Consider the following 10,000-nt stretch of genomic DNA (forward strand, 5'->3'; position numbering starts at 1 on the left):
CCCTTGTCTCGCCTTCTTCTCTACACGGCCAACGCCATACCGTCCTTTCGAGTTCGCGATGACTAAGCGCTCGTCCTAGTGACCCTTAGAGAAAAAACCGGCTGCCAGCAGACTACCCATTATACGCAGGTTAAAATTTTAAACATAGATGATGTTTAGAGACCTCCACGTAGGGGTCTTCACCACCATCGCCAGAGTCAGTTGTAAGAGTTGCGTATTGTGTTAAGCAATATTTGTGAAGAAAAAAAAACTTCCTGCTCTTAATGGTGTCTTATAACTGGTTTTCTACGGTTGCCCCGATACAGCTCTTGTACCCCGACAAAATTCGTATTGCTGCAGTATCAAATTTGTTCATTCCATGTTTTGAGTTTCTATTACGAGGCACAAACCAATGTGTCTATCATTTCGATCACTCTTAGGAGAATCTGCATATGTTAAAACAAATTTCTCTAAAGATAGCAAAAATTAAATGCATACCTTGAGTATCCCTATTGCTGTTTCAAAAATACCCACCCACCACTCGCTTTTGAATACCTAAAAAAGAAATATTCACCAGTGTTAGGTTCATGTGTTAGGCAATGGTTGACTTCAGAACAATGCTGTTGAAATCAGACACATCAATAAATACTTGATGTAAAACGCAACTTCAACTAAATATCATTGTTCAATACTACAATGCAATCCGTCAAAAGCAAAACTGTACTATGAAAACTAAAAAAAAAAACGTGGCGGAGAGCATCGTGAAGTGCTTTGATGTGAAAAAAGAATTACATATGTAAATTGCCAACAACTTTTCTTCAAACACAACTGAGAAACGGACACAGGGCTAACAAACGGCAATTATTATTTCACACTGGCGATTTGTTTATCTCAAATTTTCCGACGATAGTCTAAAAAACATTCAGTTACATGTCAGGATTTCGACTTCTAATTGATGAGCGCAACTCAATAATACAAATCGCAATTATTGTGTCTCTCACTGGAGGTGTGGTCGTCAAGACCGGATGCAAGCAGTGCTCACAAAAGTTGGCGTCGGCAACCACGGCAACGAGGACAAAATAATTAGGCAATTTGTACATTGCAGTCCTGCATCTCGAATTATCTGGCAACGTCTAAGAAAAGAGCATTTCGACTTCTAATTGATGAGCGAAACTGAATAACACAAATCGCAATTATTGTGTCTCTCACTGGAGGTGTGGTCGTCAAGACCGGATGCAAGCAGGGCTCACATTAGTTGGCGTCGGCAACCACGGCAACGAGGAAAAAATAATTAGGCAATTTGTACATTGCAGTCCTGCATCTCGAATTATCCGGCAATGTCTAAGAAAAGAACATTTCGACCTCTAATTGATGAACGAAACTGAATAATACAAACTGCAATTATTGTGTCTCTCACTAGAGATGTGGTCGTCAAGACCGGATGCAAGCAGGGCTCACATAAGTTGGCGTCGGCAACCACGGCAACGAGGACAAAATAATTAGGCAATTTGTACATTGCAGTCCTGCATCTCGAATTATCTGGCAACGTCTAAGAAAAGAGCATTTCGACTTCTAATTGATGAGCGAAACTGAATAATACAAATCGCAATTATTGTACTCTCACTGGAGGTGTGGTCGTCAAGACCGGATGCAAGCAGGGCTCACATTAGTTGGCGTCGGCAACCACGGCAACGAGGACAAAATAATTAGGCAATTTGTACATTGCAGTCCTCATCTCGAATTATCTGGCAATGTCTAAGAAAAGAGCGAATAGAGTTATTTCACTTCAGTAAGTGCGAAGCTTATTTCTTCATTTCATTTATAATCCGTAATTTATCTTCGAACTTGCCGGATCACTTTCAGTAACATGGTTGAGGGAAGGAAATTCTGCGTGATCTTCTCTATCATTAAAAAACACCGAGCTTAGGTCCACAGGTGGTCACTGTAAGTTCAAACGGAACTGGTAGAAAGTCTCGCAGCAAAGTAGCCGGGACGAGTTCAATTGATAGCAAATCGTTTCAATTGACATACATTCTTTTTTTTTATATAAGTACGTCTAATTTTGGAGCTTAGACTGAAATTTGTTATATCTCCTAAATTAATGCGGACGTGACCAGGAAACCCATCAACGAGCTTGCTAATTATCAAGTTGCTTGTCACATACTTTGCGCGACTTGCTCTGATGCCACGTGCAAGATGTCGCGCCAACCAACTCTGGCTAAATTTGGTTAATCTTAGCTTCAACGTTCTCATAAGAAAGGTTGTTAAAAAAGACAGAGTGTATCAAAAGTAATTGTTATATACACTGATTAATCACTACAAACGTCATCCCATTCTTGCTGTGACACCTTGGACAGCGGCCAAGACATATAAAACCTGTAAACAAAACATCTGACAGCTCAAAATATAAGATTAATGCTTCAGACCTGGTAATAAGTCTTCCCAAAACCTTCGATTATTTTGATAGGCGGTGTAGGTGCTGATGTCGAAAACCGTGGAGATTGTCAATAAAGCAATTTACAGAACTGTGGATTGTTCCGCAGATCCATGTCAAGAAGAATTGAGGAATTTTTCATGTTTTAATTGACCAGTGTAACTCACACTGAAAGCGTGACATTTCTTTGAACGTTTCTGGAAATGTCTGTCTGCGACAGTCCAATTCACAATTTGCGACATACACTGTTTATTGAACCCGACAAAAAACGTTTTTTTTTTGGATACAAGTGCACCCTTCTACACTGTAGGTTCGTCGGAAATAATTTCCTTCATTTATCTCTTCGTTTTGCTCATTTACAGCTAATTCCTAATTATTGAGGGTAGCAAGAAGTGCAGAGAGACATCTCCGTGATAATTCGTCTTCGTTAGTCTTCATCCAAGGGATCGTTTAGCCATCACAAGCGCATGTCGTACGGATCTTCCTTTCCTGTATGTGACAACGGGATTATTTTAACTCATTATTCCCCAGAACAGCGGTTAATTCTATTCTCCATTGAGTTATGGGTAGTGATTCGATCAAACCAGGAACCAGCTGCAAATGTAATTATGTAGCACACTGACAATGGAACAAGCAAGCAACTTGTGGTTACCACTCGCTGAGCGACCTGAAAAAGCATTCGTTAAACACGGCCACAGGTTTTTAAAATTGAAACCAACCCTTTGTCTCAATCGCCGACTGTGCATTCAAACAAACAAAACTTTTCCTTCCGATCTTATTTTGGATGCGAGATGTTTCTTGAAGTGCACTCTGGTCAGTTTCATTGTTGACAGTTTTAATTAATTTTCATTTCCGACGACAAAATCAATCAGAGCGGTACCCTGGGAGAAGAGGAATGTTTTACCCAAGAAAATTCAGCAAACAGCTGGCGAGCGAGAGAAGCGCTGAGGACGAAAATAAAAGTAACCTCTTTCGGACTCTACTTGCAAAAACACAAACACGCTTTTTCTGTTTTTTGAAATCCCTTTTTTTTTCGGGGGAAGTAAGTAGCGGCGCATGCTGTGAATATTATCACATACGTTTCGCATGCAATAAGAACAGAACGAGCGAGCCGTTTTTATCCTCATGTTCAACGATACAGTTGAGCATACTCAGACGATCGAGCCAAAATGCAGTGTTCAAGTAAATATCAAGGAAGAAGTAAACGCTATCCCTGGCAAAAGAGTAAGACCAGTTGGTATGTGTTTTTATGGCGCCGGACAAGACCTTGTCAGGGGAAAGACATACAAGTTGGAACGAAATCCTCGCAATTTCAGAGACTCAAAGTGTATTGAGGTGAAACAGGGCGATTAAGTCAGAGCAACACTTAATGCCAGTAACTCCCTCCTGCTCGTGCCACTAACGGATAGCAACACTGTCTGGGATACCAAATGGTAATAAACGATAAACACATTGTAAAGATATTCCGACTCATGATTCAAATTTACCTACAACGAGACTTGTGCATTGATGGATTTTTGTTCCATTCTAATTTAACTATGTATTGGAAGAGTCGAAATGGAGTCGAGGGGATTCCAGAAGACCCGCAAAGGCTCATAAGATACAAATTCAGTGCATGGCGAAGGCAACAGATGTCCACCGCGTAGAAGAGAAATTGAACTGTTATATTGTTACACAGAGTAGATAAATATACAATATATTCAGTAGAACGGAATTTCACGCTGATTTTCACAATTCTTAAATCTTCCTATTGGGCTAAGACCTTCTCTCAGGGGCACCCAACGTCAATGTTCGGAAAATATCTGTTCGGAAGACGATTTGAGACCTACAATTTTCGGAACATTTGTTGTAACATTTCTTGCTTGCCTGCCTCTCCTAGGCTTTTCGAACATCAAAAAAATGGTATAATTGCCCATTTTTAACGGATTTTTACCCTAAAAAGGTCACCTAGAATTTTCGAGAGCTTTTTCCGGCTGAAATTTTCGAAAAGGTAAGTTTTGGTCCCTATAATTTTCGAATCACTAGACTTTCAGCTAGGAAATCCGAACAGATGAAAATTTTTAGGGGATAAAAATATGCCTACATCTACCGTTTAAATACTAAAATACGTTTAACAATGATCTATTTAAGTGGTTTTGAACTATATTCTCGTTGGGTGCCCCTGTTCTCTACCCTAAAAAAAACTAATAAAAACAAACCCCTTTGAATTTAGCTATTATCTGTACACGAAGATGGTTAAAGGTTTTTCCAGGTCCGAGTGAACGCCCTTTTGAGCAGATGAAGTACTAAGATATCGTGCCGTTCCCTCGGTAAACCTAAAAAAAGTCATACCTCTTATGGGCAGGGAAGTTATATATGAGGTGCATGCGTGAAATAATTCAAGGGGCAGAATTTCTTTCTTCCTTCTTGACCGTCAATTACCTTGATAGGTCCCAGTTAATCATATCACGAAATATCTGCAATTATGGATTATGGAGAGCAAATCGTGCGACTCAAAGTGTAAGGAAGTAGAGCAAAATTAAGGAGGCTACAATAAATAAACTAAATATTGAACCATTGCGATTCTTTTCTTCGTTCATATTTTTCGTGCTAAGAATCTTTTTTGCGCATCACTTTCCTCGAGGCTCCTCAACATATCTCATTCGTTTGAGAGAGAGAAATTCTGATACAAAAACCGCCAGTGACGAACGAATTTCAGCAATGAAAGCTTTCTTCCATGACTTTTCTCGCTGTAGAACGCGATTTTTTTACTCCTGCCCGCCTTGTACTGGGCTTACTAGAAAACGTAGTTTGCGCAGGGTCATAGTATAAACTTCAATTCAACGAAGGAAAGAAGCCCTACATGTGCAAAAGGTCTCGATAGGACTCTGTTGCATGCAAGAGGCAGAAATTTCTTCTGGACTGGTCTCTTTGTACTAGCGTACAAAACTGACTGGGCTCCAAACGGATTCGCCAACGAACCATGCGTGCGACGACATGTTTACTGGGAACACACGTCACGGTTTTTTAAATATACCAATCCATTAGAATCACAGGCGAACTGAGTCCAGTGGTGTAACCTGTAGTCCAAAGAATTACCAAAAATCTTGTCATTTATCACGGCGGCGACTTGCGGGCACGACTTAACTTTCAGCGGGTCAAGTGGACTATGTTCAGCTGAATCCACTCATGACCAAGGTATCTAGTCAAATCAAATAGACAACTGTTGTCGATAAAAGCTGACGAGCGTTGAAACTCCTAGTCTCGTTTCGCCCGACACAAATATGAGCCCTCCGCCTCGCCTCTCTTCGATTGCCGGATGCTTTCATCAAAGTTTCATCTGCTCCAATTTTCCAAGACAGTAGTCGGGAGTTTTCTATCTTCTAGACCGAGTTCTCACTCACGCTTGTCGACTCTGGTACGAGCTGAAAATTTGTTTCAACTCACCCTAATGACTCTTATCATGGACTGGTGTTTTAGTTTGGCCCAGGCTTAAGCATGTTAAGTGACAACTCACTGGTAAACACATACCACTTACAACTCAAAAGCAAATACGGTCACCTTTAATGTTACGTTAGAGTAAAGTCAAGTGCACCCAACAAGCAAATTCAACTAAAAGCTGTAGAGAAACATTTCTAAGTTCCTTGGAGTGTATAAAGACAGTTTAAAGAAATTTCACTTTCTTATTCGCTAGAAGAATTTGATCTGTTAGGATTTCTTAGCTGAAAATATTTTAGGGAAAGAAATCTTTCTTTCAGAAATTGCTAGCGGAAACTTACCTCTCACGAAATTCCTAGGGTACGATTTGCTACCCGAAAATGCTAGCTAATCTTTTTGAGTGCCAGAAATAGCAAACATGACCCTTTCGAAAACGTTAGAGAATATATGTCCACGGTTTCGAATGTTTTAGGCGGTGCAGTTTCAGTTACGAAAACTACAGGTTTTGGTCAACTTAGAATCCGAAAATCTTGGGCCGATCCGTGGTAATTAATTAACAATTATTCGCCTCAGGCTCAGTGATTATCGGTGAATATTCACCGAGACGAAGTCGAGGTGAATGTTCACCGATAATCACTGAGCCTGAGGCGAATAATTGTTTTAGTATAAATACACAGGTGATTATTTCAAAAAAGAGAAAAAAAAATTTTCAACGCGAAATCATCTTCACTTACAGTGGCAAAACGACTACTGCATGGCAGCCATTTTGTCCGTCGAGGTGATTATCGGCTGATAATCCGAGATAGCGAGCCAATGAGAGCGCGCGACTTTGTATAATCACCTGTGTGTTTATACTAAAGTCTATTAAGGTATCAGAAAATTGGAGAAAATGTTGCCCTATAATCAGTTCAAACGACATGCTTCTGTGAAGCATATACTGGGTTGCCTGTGGTACGTGTTACAGAAAATCGGAAGGCACTGAATTGTGTGGTATTGAACTACAGCATTCCAGTCTCTGAAGAATAACAAATCAAAGAGAAGCGAGAAACATTGGCTTCTGGGCTGACATGTTGATAATTTTCAAGTTCCCTCACAACTTCTTTTCACCACAAGTTTAAGCGTGCCCTCTGAGCATCTGACAGCTTTGTAATACTAAAGTTTACTGAAGTTATGCCTGGCCGGCGGGGTTAGTATTTGGATGGGAGACCAAAACAATATACCCCTCACAAAACAGAAGCATCGGACCGAAAATACTATTAACTCTAACAAATGCGAACTCAGCAAGGTACAGGTTTTGTTAGCTTGCTTTATGCAAAACAAATATTGATGCAAAAGTAAATAACTATTGATACACAGTTTTTAGAAAGAGCAGAAGGAAGTTTCCGGGACGGTCGATCGAGAAGAAAATATTTACGACAGGAAAACAACATTAATTCTGAACCGTGAATATAGAATGTAAAAAGTTACGATCAGCGACAAACATTTTGGGAGATTTTCGCTACGTTCAACTAAATCGCAAAATCGAAAGTGACATGGCCGAAATTCAGCGAGAGTCGTAATTAAATTACCGCGGCATGTTTACTCGCCAAACAGTGAAGCATCTGTGTCAAATGATGGCAAGATACCGGGTTTCTGTAAGTTTCTTTTTCTGTCAAGTGTTATAAAGTTTGACAATAAAATGAGCGAAGTCAAAACAAAGATCTCAATCGCCCAACTCTTAAGGTTGACCATTTGCTTATGCAAAGTCATATTACTAAATATTAGAAATGCAGCTCACTTTGATTTCGGCTCGACAGGCGATAGATTGTTGTCGAAGTCCATTACTCGTCGCTTTTAAGATTTCACCGCCTGTCTTGTTCAGTATCCAATTGACTTGCCATTATTGAGCTTCATAAGGGTATATTTTGTTCAAAGATCCACTAAAACGCCATTCGCATTACATGACTTTCGACGCCATTGCCCGTTAAGTTTATCATTCTCCTGTGTCCACCAGAGAAATCTACGCATTTCCACAACCCTCTCTATCCTAAGAAAATACGAGCAGAAGGCTCTATGCACAAAGATACCTCTTAGCAGGGGAGTGACAGGCAGGACTTTTACCGACACGGAAAAAGAAAAAAAAAATAACACCGAACAAATGCCACCCACATTCCGACTGGGATTTTTGGCTTATTTCAAAAGTTATGACTATCTTAGTGAAAAGATTGCGTGTTTTATCGAAATTAAAAATACCCCGACACATAATTTTAGAGAAAGGTGTCAAATCTGACGGGAAACGAACTTGATTAGTGAACCTCTACACTTTTGGAAAAAGGGCGCTACATTAAGAAAACCTTATCATTTTTGTTATTTTAGTGAACATACCCCCGTAATTTGCAATTATTAAGCTTTCAGAAAATATATACTTTAAAGGGGCTTGCATGAAACGTCCCACCGTAAACCGGCACGAACGAATTATGGTCCTTTGGGGTATACTGATAGCTTAAGATTTCCGCCACCACTCAGTTAGATTATTGGCGATTGAATTTTATCGCTCTGAGAAATCGTCGGTTGATAAGAGTTTTGTTCTGAGAATAAGTGTCGTACTTGAGACCTTGTAATAAAAAAGACCCTGTAATAAAAAAGAAGTTGTTTATCAATTTCATCTGAAGAGTAGACTGCCAATAATTTCTTTGTTAAGAAAATGACGCCTTGTAGTTTTCGAGCACAAAACAAGATACGTTGTTTCTGTCTTTACCGTAAATCACAAACTTCGGCTTTAGGAGGCTAAAAATAAACGGATAACCAAACACATGCAAATACTGACGCCACGTTTCTCGTCAAATTTTCATTGATTTCTTAAAAAAAAAAATGTCCATGATTTAATCTTTGGACAGAGTCATATCCTCAATTAGGAAGCTGAGACAATATAAACAGCGCAATTGAGCTTTGAGCGCAGGGTAAAATTTATGACTTAAAAAGCGGTGAAAGCAATTCTGCCGTATTTCGTGACAAGGAAACACAGCCTAATGATTTTACCCGGCGAAATACGTCAATCTGAAGGTTTAACTGAAGAGAGTGTAGTGTAACGTGAAGTGCTAGATTTCTATCCCATATGAGCCATGTGAGCGTTAGCCCTACTGATGGAACTGGGCCCACACAAGGACAGAGAAAAACTCTGACCAGGGTGGGAATTGAACCCACGACCTTCGGGTTAGATCTCCGCCGCTCTACCGACTGAGATACAAGGTCAGACGGGAGCAGGCCGTGGGAACTGAAGATGTTAAAGTCACGGCAATTAACATGTACAAGTACGAGGAAAGGTCCTTTCCACCACCACTCGGTGGTTAAAGGACAGAGAAAAACTCTAACCAGGGTGGGAATTGAACCCACGACCTTCGGGTTAGCTTTGAGGTTTGGTCAGCACGCTGATTTGAGGTTTGTTCAGCACGCCACGAAGCGAATTCCAAATCATCATTATGCAGGCTTATGGCATGGACAAAACGACGTGTAACTTATTTGTTATTCCACCCGTGTTTTTTCGCGCATTGCAGTAAACTTTTTAATAATTGGTCGATTGCCTTGATAGGTCCCAGTTAATCATATCACGAAATATTTGCAATTATGGATTACGGAGAGCAAATCGTGCGTGCTGTTTATCATGCTGTCGCCCAATTTTGTGTGGGTCTTAATCACCTTTGTTTCAACACCGAGTCATTTACTTAAGGCACCATTAATGTAATTGAAGGTTTATCTCACGTTCGCTTGAGTAAATAGTCATCAAGGTTACTTCGTCAGGAATCGTTTTCCGTGATTATGACTATGTGACCACAGCTGTTTCGGTGGACATAAATTACACGTCAATTAGGCTTCCAATGTGCTATCTCGCACGTATAACGACCTCAGTATTCTACGAAACTTATCATTCACACAGAGCAGGCTGCTAGAGCAGATAGCAAGAGAACAAGGTACAAGTGGAATTTGTTGTGGTGTTTGTTTCTTTTTCTTTTCCTCGTTGATGAATTATCCTGAAGGCCCAAATGAACGGGGCTAACTTTGGGTCGAGCGTGCGGCTTCTGTGGTACATATTTGGTAACAATGCTTAAGTGAACTGAGACAATTTAAACTAAGTGGAAAATGGCAGGATATGCGTGATGTATACCTTGTCGGTACATTTGGACGATCTCAAGG

The 10,000-nt window shown here is 40.2% G+C and overlaps 1 protein-coding gene across 1 annotated transcript in view; it reads left to right on the forward strand.

Moving 5' to 3' along the window:
* Nucleotides 1–10,000, forward strand: part of LOC137969920 (perlucin-like protein) — a 17,624-nt gene that overhangs the window by 5,075 nt on the left and 2,549 nt on the right. The window lies entirely within an intron of this gene.

This window comes from Montipora foliosa, chromosome 9, assembly GCF_036669935.1.
Source record: "Montipora foliosa isolate CH-2021 chromosome 9, ASM3666993v2, whole genome shotgun sequence".
Lineage (NCBI taxonomy): Eukaryota > Metazoa > Cnidaria > Anthozoa > Scleractinia > Acroporidae > Montipora > Montipora foliosa.